Genomic DNA, 16,971 nt, shown 5'->3' on the forward strand with positions numbered 1-16,971 from the left:
ACCATATCTCTGTTTCTTTTGAGAATTTCTTATTTATGTGTCGTTGCAGATGTTGGTGATAGACAATTCACATCCCCAAGGTCATGGGAGTAAGTGACCTCTCTGCTGACTCTTCCATGCATAACAAGATAATGCTTAAAGGGTTAAGCTGATTTTCAGTGGATCATCAGTGACATCCAGTGGCTATTCAAGGTGATCGCAGGTGTGCTATGCCAATCTAGAGTCCCACTGTAGTGGAATGATACGAACTGAAGAGGACGTTAATTAGCTGACTATGTTCCTTGCCCTGACAGATCTCACATGCTGTGAAAATTATTGATTTATTTTTCAATATTATTATACTTAGCTGCATATTTTTCTTCTGTGGAACCCAGTTCTTCCAAGCATATCTCATCCATTCTGTCACCACAAATAAAAAATGGAATTCCCCAGGAGATATCACTTATGCCAAGAACTTATAATAAGCAAAAAGGAGAATCACATGAGAGGAAAAGGAAAGAAGAATAAAAAAAAACTTAGACATCTTTCTATGACCACAAATTTCTTTGTATAAATTAGATGGTGAGCTGGAACACCAGCCCTGAAACAAACCATGAATGATTTTTATTTTGGTACTTCATGATATTTAGTTCACTCTTTGCCTTAAATCTCTTCTTCTCTTCATAATCAATGAGGCATATTCCAGGTTTAGACCTTAAGTGATCAAAGCAATTTTCTAGCACAATATCACCCATTTCTTGTTTTGTTCTGTTTTAAATGAAAACCAGCTATTTTGAAATCCCTTTTTTATATTTCCCCATTTCTGTTTCAGATTCACTCTACATAGATTGGGTTGACTTCTTATATCTGCATATTATTCCCACATAGTCCCTACATAGTCCCTTGAGGTTGTCCCTTGAGTCCTTTGAGTTATAACCATGTGTGTGTTGACCCTGATAACTTCTCAATCTCCACTAAAACTTTAAGTCTTTATTCTAGCTATTCATGCTAGCTCATTCTTTCCATCTCTACTGTATATATTTATGAGCTATATGACTAAGGTGCAGGTCTCTGACTGTCCTTTGTGTCCCATCTGTTCACAGAGATTTATAAGCCTGTTACAGGATCAGTCTAAGGAACTGTTCTGTATAGCCAATATTCTGCCTGGTCACCACTGAAAAGGTACATTGCAATGTATACTCCTAGAAAAAATGTGAGTTGTACATTGCAATGTATACTCCAGAAAATTTTCCAGCTCATGTAACTGGTGAATTAAAACCATGTCGTTGTCTTCTGAATAAAAAACCCCACACATATTTTGGTACTATAAATAATTCACTATCTTGTTCTCTAGATAATTATCACTAACATTTTTATAAAATAAGCCAGTACTCAGTAGCATAAAAATATAGAAGTTTGGGTTATGACACAAAATAATCTTCAAATCCTACTAAGTATTGCTACCTCATCCATACATTTAGTTATCAAAGTCCATGTACCTCAATACATGGAGATCTTATGCAACCAGAATCTTTTGTAATAAATATCAAATGTCAAAATTTGGTGGTTTAATATCTAGCCAACAGCCAGTGAAATACCAAGTGTTATACCTTTGATATATACAAATAGTTATTTATTCAAAACTAGAATATCATGTAACAATGTACTTCTAATACATCCAAGAAATAATTTATTTTCTTTCCATGTAAAAAATACTCTAAAAAACAGTTGTTATAACTTGATCCAAAAAACAACAGGCAAATGCTGAAATACTGGACAGCACATGGAAGTTATACTGATCAGCATGAATACTTTTTGTTGACAGAAATATTGTTCTCTTTGACCTTCCTGGTGCTGTCAGGGTACACCAAAAAAGAGTTTGTTCCCTTGGTTACAACAATGTATCTTTCCATTTTCCATATACAGATTAAATTTATAAATAATTAAGACAATATGGAAATCTGATTAATTCATCATCATCAGTTCAGTGTATATTACATGTAATGACATAAAGGTTAGACTATGTACTAAATGGACAAAATTTAACAAGAGTTTAGAAATTGATTAGGTTATACAAATGCATCAGTAAGGCAGAAGTGTCTAAGGGAAAGAAATACACATAAATTAAGGAAAGAAATACAGAGAGTTCATGAAAACTAGTTAAATATTTGTTGACAGGCATTTATGTCCTGCTTCTAAAGTTCTCCTAAATATTTGCTCTGAATTGATTCTAAAACCTAAACGTCATCACTAGTAATGAATAAAAAAAAAAAAATTGTTATGTAAAATAGATGGCACAACTTCAAATTACAACTGGAATTATTCTCAAAGGTTTCCAAGGGATGAAACAGCATTGGATGAGGGAACTGCAGGGATGATTTACAAAGATGTGTATTCTTCAATCACTCTTTAAATTGAGTAAAGTAAAATTTTGCGACTAAAGTCAAATGAAAATTATCTCTCATCTTAACAAAAGCAAGGCAAAATTCTCCTCTTGTAAGCCTTTTTATTTCCTTTTTCTTCAAACATTAAGTAATTTTTTTTTTTTTCTATAGCAAAAGCAGTTCAAAACATCTACAATGTTGTCTCTAACAATGGTGCATTAGTGACAAACCCCATGTTTTTTTCTACATAAATAATTACTGTCTTCTCCATTCACCACCTTCACTGCAAAATAAGATGATAGGTGTCAAAATCTATGCTGAAGTTTCCAAATTGTTTTGTGAAAAAAAGTGATGCTTCACTAATTAGGAAAATCTATACTCAGTTTTCTTCCCACCCCTACTTCCCCACCCCCTGAGGCTACAAATTATTTTATCATAGCAATTTGTTCAAGCATATTAAGTTATAAATTCACAAGAGTTCTATTTGTCTGTTATTCTGATTTCCTTCATAGCATGTCCAGTCCACGTCCTATATGGGTTCCTGAACCGACAGTAAGTATTCATATATATTGAAGACCAGAATGTGTCTTCCTTACTGAGTGCATTAAAGTTACCTTATACAAGTGACCCTCAATGTGAGGAAAAGTGAGATGGTACTCCATGGGCTTGATTTACCAAATTTCTCTAGATTTTTGTCACTAAATTCCATCTCTAAGATTCCTTGTGAAAACAGAGGGCAGATTCTGCTGCCAGGAAAAGGAAAAACAATCTCTTATTTGTCTCTTATGCCTGACCCTTCTGCTGAGACATGCATTCATCTTCATTCACAGCCCAGCAGTTTGACATCTTAGTGTCTGAAGCCACACAGCAGTTTACTGTAATGCTAAAGTGGAAGTGAAAGGGGGAGTGATATCATTTTCTTACCAGATGGAAAGATGAGCAGAATGGGGTTTGACGGGATGCTTAATAAGTGTGTTAGAGAACATTGTCACAATGGCAGGTCTACTCCTTAATGCAATGATTTTCCTATAGATATTCTCTACTCTTCAAAGGTAGTCCTTAGACTTAATTCTACTATCTTTTCTAAAAGAGTGAATAACAGCTTACTTTGAAAATAAACCTTACATCTCTGTGGTTCAAAGAAGTTAATTTAATTTTGTTCTTAGTTAATTTGTTACCAAATTATAAAAAAAAAAATAGAATTTTGTTAATCAGTCATGTATAACTGATTTACTTTTTAACTTTTTGTTACCCCTTGCTCATTTTCACTCTTTATTTTCAAAGTTTCTTATCTAGCCTCTTATTTTCTTTTCATGTGTAATAGGGGAGAAGTTGAATGTTCAACTCAATTTATTTTGATTATTATTTTTGGATTAAGACATTCTTTGTTATATGATAGAATAACTTGGACAGAGCCAATTATCTGTCTCACATTGATTAAGAAAACCTGTCATTTTGGTCAAGTTTTATATATTGAATTTTAATCTCATTACTTTTTAACATCTCATTAAAAGTTTTCAGGTTTTTTAATATGATTGCTTCAGCAGCCCTCTATTTTATTTGGTATCTGATCTTGGCATGACAGAAATTGAATGTATTTAGAAATTAAATAATTACCAGAAGGTTTGTAAGAACAGCAGAAGTTCAAATATTGATTCATCATCTAACCCACTTCACCTTCATCGAAAGCTAAGCATTTGCTAATATACCTAACAATGGGTGACAAAATGGTTGTAGTATATCTTGCTAAATTTAAATTTTGAGTCAATGTAAATCCCAAGAGATATGAAAATGTATTCAAGCTTCTTATAAATATTTCTTAAAGATATTTGCAATATTGTGAAGCCAAACTACATTAAAAACATGCCTATTCCCTTCCATAGTGTAGCTCCAATGTCATGTTTGCATTAAAGATGTTTAACTATATTTACATATTTCACATATTTACACTGCAGATATAGAAAAAGGAAACAATTATAGCCTCCTCAGAAGTTCACTTTTTATCTAAATAACTGCCATGTTGTATTATTATTACATTATAACAAAAACTAATAAGACATACTGTAAAGACTTAATCACCCTTGCTGTCTTTACATCAGAAAACCAATGACTATCTATCAAGGATTATTTTTTATGTATTCCTTTATTCAGACAAGGAGAAATCATTCTTGGTCTGTTGTTCTGTTTAATGGCAAAAATCGAAGTAGTAATATCACAGACTTTCAAAATCGTTAAGGCATGTATGTGTCACTGAAATCAGACTTAAGCACATATCTTTTTCTAAAGATTTGTATTTACAAACCTTTTGACTTACGACCATACAGGCATTTGCACTATGACACAATTCTTTAGAGAAGCTGCCATTTCTTTTTTTTTCACAGTCCTTAAGTTGCTGTATTCACAAAAAAAAAAAAAAAAAAAAAAAGGTATGACTATAATTGACCAAAATGTAGAAAGTAAAACAATGTAATTAGCATATTCATCTGGGAAAGAAAATTATTTTGAGATTCATTAAGATACAAAAGGTTTCTCTATAGAAATTAGCCGTCTCCACTTTCAGAAAAAAAATTAAAAACTCATCAGATAGTGTAGCTACTCAGAGATAGCATTAATTCAAAATGTTCTGAAAAAGCAGTAAAAAGATGAGAGAGCTCTGATAACTCTAGAAAGTAAAAAAAAGGTATCTATGACTTCCTTGGTGAATAAAAAAATAAATAAATACATTTTTAAAAGCATAAAACCAGTCAAGTTGAAGGCTATCTCATGGATGGCACTTCCACAGCCACATGAAGCACAAGAGGAGGCCTCTCCATTTGCACAGTAACATAAGCAATACATAATAACTTAGTTGCAGTATAGACATGCACAGGGATTTCTTCAGTAGCATTCCCTTTCAGGGGAAACTCCCTGGAAACAGCAAACAGAACAGAAACTCTTACAACCACAGGTATCAGCAGATTTAATTTATTGTACCTGGAAAAAAAGTGTCACACCCCTTAAAGATCTGTGACAAATTATTTTCAGAACAACCTGGGATATCTAGGAAGTATTCTGAGGACACACTATCATTTCATATAACAGAAAAAGCCCAAAAGATACTAGTTACTCAAAGGCATTTACTACTAAACATAATTTGAGAATTCCAAGAGCTGTGTGAAATCATATCTATGGGCCTGGAATTTAGGGAAATGAGAATATTAGAGCAAGAGTAAAAATTTCCAAAAAGATGCTGCATTATGAGTGATATGACTCCATCCCACTGATACCTTTCCTTCAGGAAAGAAACGTTTAAAATCTGGTGTCTCTATAAGCAGGCAGATTATTATGCTCTGTAAATAGGTTTAAAATGTCCTAACATTTCTGAGGCTTTCTTATCTCTTGTTCATTTACCTTTCTTTAGATTGCTTTCACACTTTTCCCCCTTTCCATTAAATTATTCAAGAACTCCTCTTTATAAAGGTCACAGTCATAAAAATCAGGGAATGGGAACAGTGGCATGTGATTCACAGGACCAATGAGGCAGCACACAAAGTGGATTGTGAAGGACTCATAAAACCTGAGGCCAGAAGGAATCATCAGATGGTCTAATCTGGTCTCCAGAATATGACGAGTCATTATATCTCACTTATATAGACTAGATTGAAAATGCCTCAGCTTTTCACAAAAAATTATAATGTTATCTCTTTGGCTACTGACTGCAGGCAGGGGTAAGTTGACCAAACTAATTGCTAGTACCTCCCATGAAGGTTCCCCGATACTTCATGAAATTATTTCTGTATCTTATGAAACAAGATTCAGGAGGATTTACTACTCAGAGCAGAGAGAAAACAGCACTCCTTCTTCCAGCTTCCTTCTCATTCTGGCAGAAGTTCAGTCTGGCATCAGCACTGCCCTGATGATCAAACACAAACAGAGGCTTTGACAGGCAGAAGGAACTCAAAATAGGCTCATGAGCTTCTTTGTGTTATTTGTTGCTGATATAGTTCCCAGTTGAGTTAAGCTAATGAAGCCACTGCCTAATTAAACCATATCTTTTGCTTTTTTTCTGTCCTGCCACAGACAACAGATGGGTTTGGCCAGTACCCACCCTGGTGTACTCATTGTATCCACTGGTGGCTTTGTTCACATATCTCTTAATTTTTGTTCTTGAAAATAAAAGTAACATATCACAAAAGGGGACCGAATTCTTGTTTGAATTTATCTTCCTTCAGTTTCCTGTCACTGGTTCTTCTTATGACTTACCTCTAATGAAAATAAGCCTATATCCAATGGCACTGCTAAAACACTTCATTCAGGTCACCTGTCAGTCTTATTTCTGCCATTCTAAACAGGTGCCATTGCTACTCACATAGCAAGCCATTCTTGTGCAGTATATAGACAATATTTGTGGCTCTGGTTTGTACCATCTTCACTTTTACAAGTGAACTACACATCTGTGTGGAGAAATATGGTTTGATTCCAGCAGCACTGAATATACAGGCAAACTCCCTGCCTTCCCTACTTGTCTTCGCTTACATGTCCACTGACCACTGGCTCCCACAGTTGTTTTCAGTAAACTTATTTCCCATTCTGTACATCTAGTTCTCATTCTGTGTTTCCTTGAGGTTTATTCTTTGTGCAAAATTTTATTTAAAATGTCTGTTTAAGCTGCCATGTCATTTTAGGAGAGACCAAGATTTAAAAGATGCATCTTTTAAACTCACTGCCATGCTTTATGTCCTCCATAAATAATGATACAAAAATTATCTTATCTATCTATCTATCTATCTATCTATCTATCTATCTATCTATATCTATAATTTAATATTAAATTGCTGAGAAATGTATTGAATATCTTTAGATTCAATATCAAACATTGCAGCAACTCCCTAAGAAAAACCTCTTTAAAAACAATTTCCCATTATGGGTTATTTTTTCATCAGCATGTTAATTAAGTTTTGATTTAGCTATATATTTATTTTTTATTTCTTACAGCATTAATCTTTGTGTCAGATTTTTAGTTATTAAATATATTAAAATTATGCATTCATACATTAATGCCTCATTCATACATGCTAAATGCCTTAGTAATAACTCAAATATATAGTTACATTTTCTAGGGAAATTTGTAAAAGGTTGGTTTGACAAGACTTACTTGCTATAAACCCACATTGAATGGCACTAATTATATTCCTAAACAATATTTGCAGTAAACAGCTAGTGGACAATCCATCAAATAAAATATCTTTGCACACTGTATTTGGCCTCTGTCAAGAGAAGTCAGTAGGAATGTTTCCATCCATTCTTTAGTCTTTGGATAAGGCCTTTCTCAAACATTTTAAAATTTGCACATTAATTTCAAAGGCAGTCTGTTCAGTGACACTTCATAAACGTGTAGAAGACTATATTTAGTGAAAAAGCCCACTTGTTACAAGTGATTAATCCAGCTTTAGAGAAGCTATATCTATAGAGCACTGAAATATTGGAGTTAACACTATTTCAAGGTCTTCTCTTTGCGCTTCAAGTTTATAATCACTGTTCATATTTGGTTGGCTTTTCACAGACGTTATTGCTAAAAAGAAGTGGAATGCTTCCAGTGCAAGTAAGCAGATAAATAGCACAAGACTCATGGGTTGGCCTCAGTAGGAATTCTTTAGAAAATGCTAGATGAGAAAAGGAATACCTTGTTGCTAAGTTACCTTTGTTTCATTTAGTGCCATAATTATTTGTTGCTTAAAGAAAAAGCATTGACATTTTCCCCCTTACTCCCTGCCATATGGAAGATAGTCTTTTAAGATTCTCTTATGAGAGGTGCACGTTTATAATATACACCTTTATGTTCTCCAAGTGGAAGAATCAACATGCTGGGGGATAATCAAGACATTTCAGGTTTCAAAAACGTCTGCTTTTTCAAAATAATTCTCATATTCTTGACAGTTTATTTTTAGAAGCAAATATAGTTCCTAACTACTTGATTATATATTTCCCTACTTTTCAATCAATCAGAAAATATGCAGATAAGATTATCTGTCATATACTTTAATCGCTATGTAGAACTGTTCCTCTCTTCTGGAGCTTTAACAAAACAGATGGTATGAGTGAATAGGCTCATATTTCAGTTTTTAATCACACTCACCACCAGAGGTCTTATTTGGGTCCTTATGATTTTGATATATTTACCTTAAAAACAATAAAGAAATACTGTAAATTATAAATTATGCCAAAGCAAATGCCATTCTAAATATGTTCAGTTGAAGATGTGTAGAAATGCTTTCCTGAATCTTGTGGCAAGTGATTTTTACCTGAAGACCTTAAAAACCTTTGAACATCACAGAGCTTCTGTATATATGTATGTGTGTGTAGAAATACTAATATTTTGTTCTTGAAACAGAGACAGTAAAAGGCTACTTGAACCATATATATAGAGATTAAGTGATGCAACTAATGTCACAAACTAAGCCAAGTAGCAGAGTTAAAGCCACTACCTGGATCCAGTATTTAATTGTGGTTCTTAATAACATATTTTAAACAAATTCTGAAGACAGTTGAAGAAACCTTTTGCACTCTCTTCTTCCTGTGTCATTTACAGCCTGGGATCACAAGTACGTGGGAAGAGATACCCCTAGGGTGGTGTGAGCCATGGGATAGAGTGTCCTGTGGCTGTCAGCCTAAAGCACTGATGTACCTATTCAGTATTTATACACAGTAACAGTGGAAGCTACAGAAAATGTCAATAAGAGCAAATTAATCCTTCCTCTCTGTACTGTCTCTTGAATCACATCTAAAAAATGGTAAGCATATTTTTTCCAGTTTTGGGGTGTTTTTTTTTTGTTTGTTTGTTGGTTTTGGTTTTGTTTCATTTTGTTTTGTTGTTTTTTTGTTTTGTTTTGTTTTGTTCTTTGGAGTTTATCCAATCAGATTCAGAAAGACCTATGCTCAGATATAGATGGGCTGAGTCTGTTGTACCAATATAGTATGAAGCCATCTGTGACCCAGAGAAGAAATGTATGTTTAGTAATACAGATTTGGCTAGTAATTTTATTTAAAAAATATTTAGGGGGGAGGGGGTCTTGGGGAAAGGATCCATAGTAACATTTCTTCTGTCTAATGTCAAGGAGAGGAGACAATATTGCTTCCATAATTCAAATTCCTGATTGCATAGTCCAAAAGCTAAATGCCTGAGCAATGACCAAAGAGACTCTGGGATAAACACATAAAAGAACATAACCTATTTCTTCAATTAAATATGTAGCTTGTTCTTCCTGGTGAAGCTCTTACTTACACATCAGGGCTGACTACCTTATTCCTTGTTATGTATCTCTATAAACAGGAACCATTTTACTGTAATCTGACAATAGACATAAGCTTGGTGTTTGACAAGCAGTCAGAAATAAAGATCTATACCCTTGAAAAATAAACAATGTGCTAGTACATAAAGAACCACCAAGAGAGAGAAAAACCCTTAAAATATTTAATTTCTTTAATCACTTCCCTTACAGTGTTACTGAATCAAAGAGAAACTCCTGGTTTTATTTCAGTATCATTTCACCTTGCTTTCATCAACTCCCATGCTGCATTTTTACATTTTCTACCTATTTAAGGACCACTGAGGACCATGTTCACACATTCTTACTCATTTATCTTTGTCAGTTGTAATTACCAGAGTGGCCATTTCCTTGCTTGTGCATATTCCCGCTCTACTCCTCTTTCTTTCTTTCCTCCTAGGAGGAGTGTGACACTCTTTATTCTAGGCATCCTTGGCTGTACCATCTGTAGGAAGATCAAAGACAGGGTCATATCCATCTAATAACAAGAGAGGAAACAATACTGTAGGTGAACACTCTATTAGCCTCCTTCTTCATTTTATTCAGGTCAGTGCTCAGGGACTTTCAGATGTCTTTGAACAAATGGATGTGAGAATGAAAGACAAGTTATAAAGAAATAAGTTTCTTTTCTTACGCAAGTTAGGCTGATAGGTTGAACCACGCTAGTGTTATAATAGTCTTTTCCCTGGGCAGCTCAGGAAGTATCTTTTCTGAACAATCCTTACCCTTCAAAATAAAGCATAAAAATCTGCTTCCATCTTGAGACTTGCAGCTATTAAAAAATGTCTGGAGGCAATAAACTGAAGACTTGTGTAGGATACTGAGGACATTTATTATTGACAGGAAATCAGTCTTCCATGATAGCTGAACTCCAAGATCTCTCTATAGAGAGGAATAATTTCTCCACTGGTGTAAACAGGCAAAGCTTTACTGACTCTGGTAGTGCTGCATTAGTTTATACCAGCAGAGAATTTCAACTAAAATCTTTAATTTGTTTTGGATGCTTGGAACCAAAAGTTTGTGTCACTATGCTGTGAGAGCACCCTGAGCACAGGGTACAGTGGACAGGGTCTCCTGGAAGGGTCATGAAGTCTTTCTTCTGCACCACAACTGCACAGCATGAAAACACAGCAGGAAGAACAGGAAAAGCAGCAGCCATTTAGTTTCACCTTAGGATACCTTCTCATTTCTATCTCCTTCCATGAATTTTTGGTTCAGCTGACTGCCCTGAAGACTAAAGCAGCTGTTGTGATCCTCTTTAGCACGTCTGAGTGCTATGTACTGTGAGACAGCCTGTGTGTCTCATTGAAAAACAGTTATATAACTAAAAAAACAGACACTGTATTTCTTGCCTGAACAAAACTTATGAAAATGTTTGAAATACAAATTCCAAATGCTTTTGGCAGGTGCTCTTTTGTGGGATTTTTTTTCTAAGCATAATATTTCTAATATATATTACAGAGAAAGTAATTGAAAACATCGAGAAATATTTTCAAAAGAGGAGACAGAAAAAAAACCCACAAAAATTCAGTCATGTCAATATATGTGCATACGCAATGTTTTCTAGTGCTGATAATATTGTCTCAGACACTTTGTCTAATGCTGTAATATTGAGTGTTGCATTAAAATCCTATAAAGAAGTGTGTCTTCAGCATGTGCAAAGTTTCTAAAAATGCCATTGCTATTGACTTTAGCATTCCCTAGCTGAGGGCTTGCTCCTTTATTGGATTATTTTTTCCCCAGATGGAATTATATAAACTCAACTTTTCATCTGTGGATAGGTCCCAGGCAGTTTAATAGAAAACATATTCCTACTGCAGTATTCTAGAGGTTGTTTCAGTTTTCTTTCAGTAGCAGCTTATTCTCCACTAAACTCAGTTTTTCACTGGGGTCTCAAAAACTACAAATGATTTCTCAATTCAGTAGACTCTAAATAAATGCCTAACTTCATGAATATTGGTAATTTACTTGAAGATAATGAGAGTGCTTTACTATGTGGTTAACTCTAAGTTAATGGTAAGAGTTTTGCTACATTAGGGCCATTGTACATATAGATAAGATTTTTCCATATATATTCTCTTAATGTAGTAAAACATATAATATTTATAACATATTATAAATTATATAAATATAAAGTAATACAATAGAAACAAATAATGTTATGTAATAATTATATAACTCTGTTGCTATATTAACACTGTTTAAGGAAATCAGTTGATGCATTCAATGATATTGTCTTGAAAAAGAACAGTCTTTCAAGATTTCTTTGGGTAGTTGTTGTAGTTCATGCTAAGTTCAGGTTTTCCATCTAATTTTGTTACTGTGGATCAGTAGAAGGGTAAGATGAGCTTTTCTAGGCCTGCTTGACTGAGTAGAACTTGGCTAAGAAAACTAAAAATATCATATAACTTATTGTTTAGTGCCTACCATACTTTAATATGTCCTGCTGTTAGTTGCAAACTATATACTTCAAAAAAGAAAATAAAAGGCAGTATTAAATAAATAATCAAGCTTTTTTATACAGCTCCTTGCCACACTTTAGAGCACCAAATGTCTCATTTTCATTTATACAAATGTTGAGGTAGCAATCATTATACAGGAGTCACTGGTAAGGACAAGGTTTTTGTGGGTTTTTTAGGTTTTTTAAAGCATGTCTTCTTTGAAATAACCCACTAAAATCTGTAAAACTACTGCTAAGCAAGTACTAGCACTTGCACCTCACCAGACTATCATGGGCCTACATTTGTTTTACAGACTGACTTGCTACAGAGCCCAAGGTAGAAGCATAGTGATATAGACTATAGCTGCAGCACACAATAAATAATAATAAAAAAATTGAATTAGTTATTTTAATAGGCAAAGAAATTGCAAGATGTGGATAAACAGACCTTCAGCGAAACTATGCCCCTTGCCACATTAAAATGAGAATAAGATAGCTTTTTCCTCGAGGATGTAAAGGAATAGATGCTGGTAATAGGAGTCTAAGAATTGATGCTGATGTGAAATACTCTTTCAGAGTTTAGATATTTTGAACATGATGACAAAAGTCTATTATTTTCAGGGCAGCTCATTAAAATGTATGAAGGTGTTGCCAGTATTAGAAAGATACCACTTACAATAAAGTCAGTAAATTTCAGAGAAGGTCATACCAAAGATCTTATATCAGGTGAAAAATACCTATATGGTGCTATAATGGGACTCAAGAATGTGCTGGCAGAAGTTCAAGTTTCTTAGGTCACCTGTCATCATAACAGTGACTGCTGGTTCTAAGAGAATGATGAACGTATTTTAAGAGATCTCTCTGTGCATTCAGCAATTGTCTTCAGCTGCAGAGTGTCAGAGTTCTTGTCTCGTCCAAAATAAGTTCAGATTAGTAGCACAGAGGTATTTTACCAAGTGCTGTGGGCCATGAAATTCAGTGGACAATGAATAACATGGTCAGAGATGCACATTTTGCAGTCATGCATATTCTGACACTCTGGAGCTCAAAAATCCATATTTATGGTTAGAATTGTTGAAGGATTTTGTTGAATTGCTTTTGCATTCTGTTGGAAAAGGGCTGTCATTATTAATTGGTCTTTTATTTTGCTATTTTACAGGCAGTTCTCTAAATTGTCACAAATCATAGGCAAATTTAAAATTATTTAGGACAGGAGCTGTCATTGGCTTTCTATTTGTAAAGTGCCTAACACAGTAGTTTGCCTTTTGGTCCGCCTAGAATATCAGTTTCAAATAAAATAACCATCACCTATCTCAGCTAACCTTTACCTGGGATAAACATAAATAATACAACATACTCACAGTTGCAGTAATAAGGTAAAAATCAGCACATATTCTCCATATGAACTCTCCTTAGACAGATATATGACCCAGGAGAGATGTTGGTGAAGTTCAAACTTTGAAAATGATGGAGAAGCACTTAATGTCTTGAACAAAAACTTTTCTTAATCCTGGATAAACTGTTTCCACAACACTTGCAAGGAGGACCATGTGATCAAATTTCCCACACAGCATTATAAAATGAGCCAGAAATATGTCTGACTGTTCAGCATTGCTAGCATATCCTTTTCCAGAAGAATAATAAAAGCAAAAACAATCACAACAGTAATACTACAGTACATGTAACCTATCACAAGTGTTTTAACAAGCAAATTCAAATTAATGTTGATGTATGAATTACAATTTCCATTTGAATTATTGTGCCATGTAGTTTCAAAAGGACAGGCCTTCCGAACTTTGCTTAAAAATACAGGAACTAAAGCAAATGAACAAACTATTTCAGTTTGAAAATTGCAAAATGTTATCAATTGTTATAGTTTTAGTCAGTCAAGGGACTTTTCATGCAAGCTAAAATAAAACAAGCTCCGATTCAGATCACAAAAGGCAGATGTCATTTTCAGATGACTTTCAATCCTCTGATTACCAATGGATTCCCAGTAGCCTCTGAAGGAATGTCATCCTTTAAGTCACAGAATAGGACTCAGGAATATGAATGTCCAGGATGACTGGCCAGTCCAAATGCTTCTTTTAAATTAAAAAAAAAACAACAGAGAATCACATAATATTTTTAGTTGAAAGGCCTCACTCTTTGACATCTGTGGATACCTTTTGAAAAGTCTACTTTCAAAAGCAAATGGAAAACAATGTTCCTGATTAAGTCTATTGACAGGATGGGTAATAAAGTTCTTTTCATTGCAATTTTTTTCTTAGGAAATAATCTTAGTCAACAAAACACTGAAATAAATGAATAGAATAAACAATTTTGGACTTTGAATGAAATAAAGGCCACAGTTTCACAAGTATTTTTCCTTTAATTTTGGAATTAGGGAAGTCCTATTTTACTGTACTTTTACATTTTTCATATTGTACTTGAATAAATATCTGATTAAGCCAAATCCTTGGATCATTTGTGTGATTGATCATAATGGACTCCTGAAAAGTGAATTTCAAGTATTGAATACTGAAATATCTCTAACTAATATTTGTAAATATCTCCATGAAACTTTAACTTTCCTCACAACAAAATCTGCAGATACAACTTTGAGCAGGTGGCTTGCCAGCAGAAGTGATGATTCTCTGATAAGAAAATCTCTTCTAATTTACTGGACAAACCACAAGTCCTGTACTTCTGTCTCAGTCCCTGATATCTCATTTGGAAAATCTTACAGCAAATAACTAAAGGCCAAAGCCCAGTATGTAATTTTCCATTAAAATTAAAAAAAAAATAAATTTAAAAAGGTCTTAGATATTCTTGAGGACTATTAGAAGACAGTATTTCCCTCTTCATACTTGTGTATTTACCTCCCAAACAGCTAAGCTTTGTGATTGAAGTGCATTGTGCAAGAATCCTCTCAACTGTATGTAGTTTTGGGCACCACAACTTAAGAAAGATATTAAACTGTTGGAGAGCACCCAAAGGAGGACAATAAAGATGGTGAAGGGCCTTGAGGGTAAGCTGCATGAGGAGCATCTGAGGTCACTTGGTTTGTTCAGCCTGGAGGAGACTGAGGGGAAATGTCATTCCAGTCTGCAACTTCCTTGAGAGAGGGAGAGGAGGGACAGGCACTGATCTCTTCTCTGTGGTGACCAGTGAAAAGACCTGAGAGAATGTCCTGAAGATGCATCAGTAGAGGTTTAAAGTTGGATATTAGAAAAAAATTTCACCCAGAGTGTGGTTGGGCACTGGAACAAGCTCCAGGGAAGCGGTCACAGCACCAAGCCTGACAGAGTTTGATAAACATTTGGACAATATCCTCATGGTGTCATTCTTGGAAGGGTCTTGTGCAGGGCCAGGAGCTGGATTTTGGTGTTTCTTGTGGGCTCCTTCAAACTCATCATATTTTATGATTCTGTGAACTGCACCTTGGTCTTCAAAATACCAAGAAAGAGTTTTCCTGTAATTCCAACTTATAGCCAAGTAGGTAAAGCATCTCTTCTGACCTTGGCTTTTGTCATGACTTAAGGAAAAAATAAGTGCCTTGTTATTATGAATTTGTTGCACTTTGTGGTGATCAGTCCTACCCTTACTAATGTTGACATGGAGGCCAAAAAACTGAGACAATAGAGCAGTGAAGAGCAAATTAACTTTAGTAACATTTTGTTCAAGTGGTGTCTTTCCATGGCTTTGGATAATAAAAGAAAAGAAATGCATCATGTTTATGGAATAATGAAGATGACACAAAATTTTGTGTGCCAGTTTCATAAAAATTTTGATAGTCATGCAGACATGCAAACACAGTAGATGTCATATTTTTAAATTGTTCTTCATATGAAAGACTTTATTCCATTTGAAAAATCCATTGCATTCAGTCAAGCAACGTCAGCAGCAGGTAATCAAATTCAATCTGCACAAAAATATATTAAAGTTAGTTTTTGCAAATCTCTCATATTATCCTGGCTTCCAAGAATGTCAAAAAATAGAAGAATTTTTCCCTTCATTGTCTGGTTTATTTCCATTCAGTACCTAGAATTACCCCAGTAAAAAAAAAAAAAAAAAAAAAAAAAAAAAAAAAAAAAAAAAAAGGACAGGATGAAGTGTTTCTAACTCTTAGAAATCTCAGATATTTTAGCCTCCAGCTGCATACATTTTTAATATCACAGACAACATGATAATTGACATATGTAATTCTGGATCACACTTTAGGTTTTAAATTATTTCACTCAACTGAAATATATTTAAGTGCACTATAGAGACACTTTCAGCAATTCAGCTTTTAATGATTATCTGTCTCGCCAGTGCTACCTTTGATGTTAAAATAGTCTAAGAAATAATGTAATTTTCTCACATTCTCATTGGGTTATTTTAAGATGTTTCTTAAATATTTTATTTAAAAACTCTCCCTGACCCCAACCACAGTAAAAATTTGAAAAGATTTTACTTACAGTAATTTCATGTCTTGTAGTTTGCTAAATTCATTCAGATGATCTGGACCTCAAAACCAGCATTGATTGATGAATCTTTGAAATAATATCAAAGGAATAAATCAAGAAGTTACAGCAGACATAAAAATACAAAATGTAGCAATGAGTTTCTAATAATGAGTGCTTCCAAGATTACACTGTCTGAGACCTTAAAGATATATGATCATGTCCCCACGAATCAAGAGAACTTCTCAAGAGCTTGAGAAGTTTTGTTAGCCAGTGTGCCATGGTCAAGCAGGTCAAAATGGAGCATGTATAGTCCTGTGCCAGATAGTATTTAATTCACTGGCAGTTAGTAGATGCTTAATTGTCTGCTTCCGATCCATCACACTCTGTCATAGATATCTCCACATTCTATATGCAAATAAAAAAAACTTAAAAGA

At 34.2% G+C, this 16,971-nt stretch overlaps 1 long non-coding RNA gene across 1 annotated transcript in view; it reads right to left on the bottom strand.

Annotated features, from left to right (window-relative positions):
- Nucleotides 1–16,971, bottom strand: part of LOC116183617 (uncharacterized) — a 131,276-nt gene that overhangs the window by 46,618 nt on the left and 67,687 nt on the right. Inside the window, exon 2 of the long non-coding RNA XR_014954775.1 lies at nucleotides 16,550–16,624. This is a non-coding gene — a long non-coding RNA (uncharacterized LOC116183617). The remainder of the gene's footprint in view (nucleotides 1–16,549; nucleotides 16,625–16,971) is intronic.

This window comes from Lonchura striata, chromosome 4 (assembly GCF_050655825.1).
Source record: "Lonchura striata isolate lonStrDom1 chromosome 4, ASM5065582v1, whole genome shotgun sequence".
NCBI classification, from domain to species: domain Eukaryota; kingdom Metazoa; phylum Chordata; class Aves; order Passeriformes; family Estrildidae; genus Lonchura; species Lonchura striata.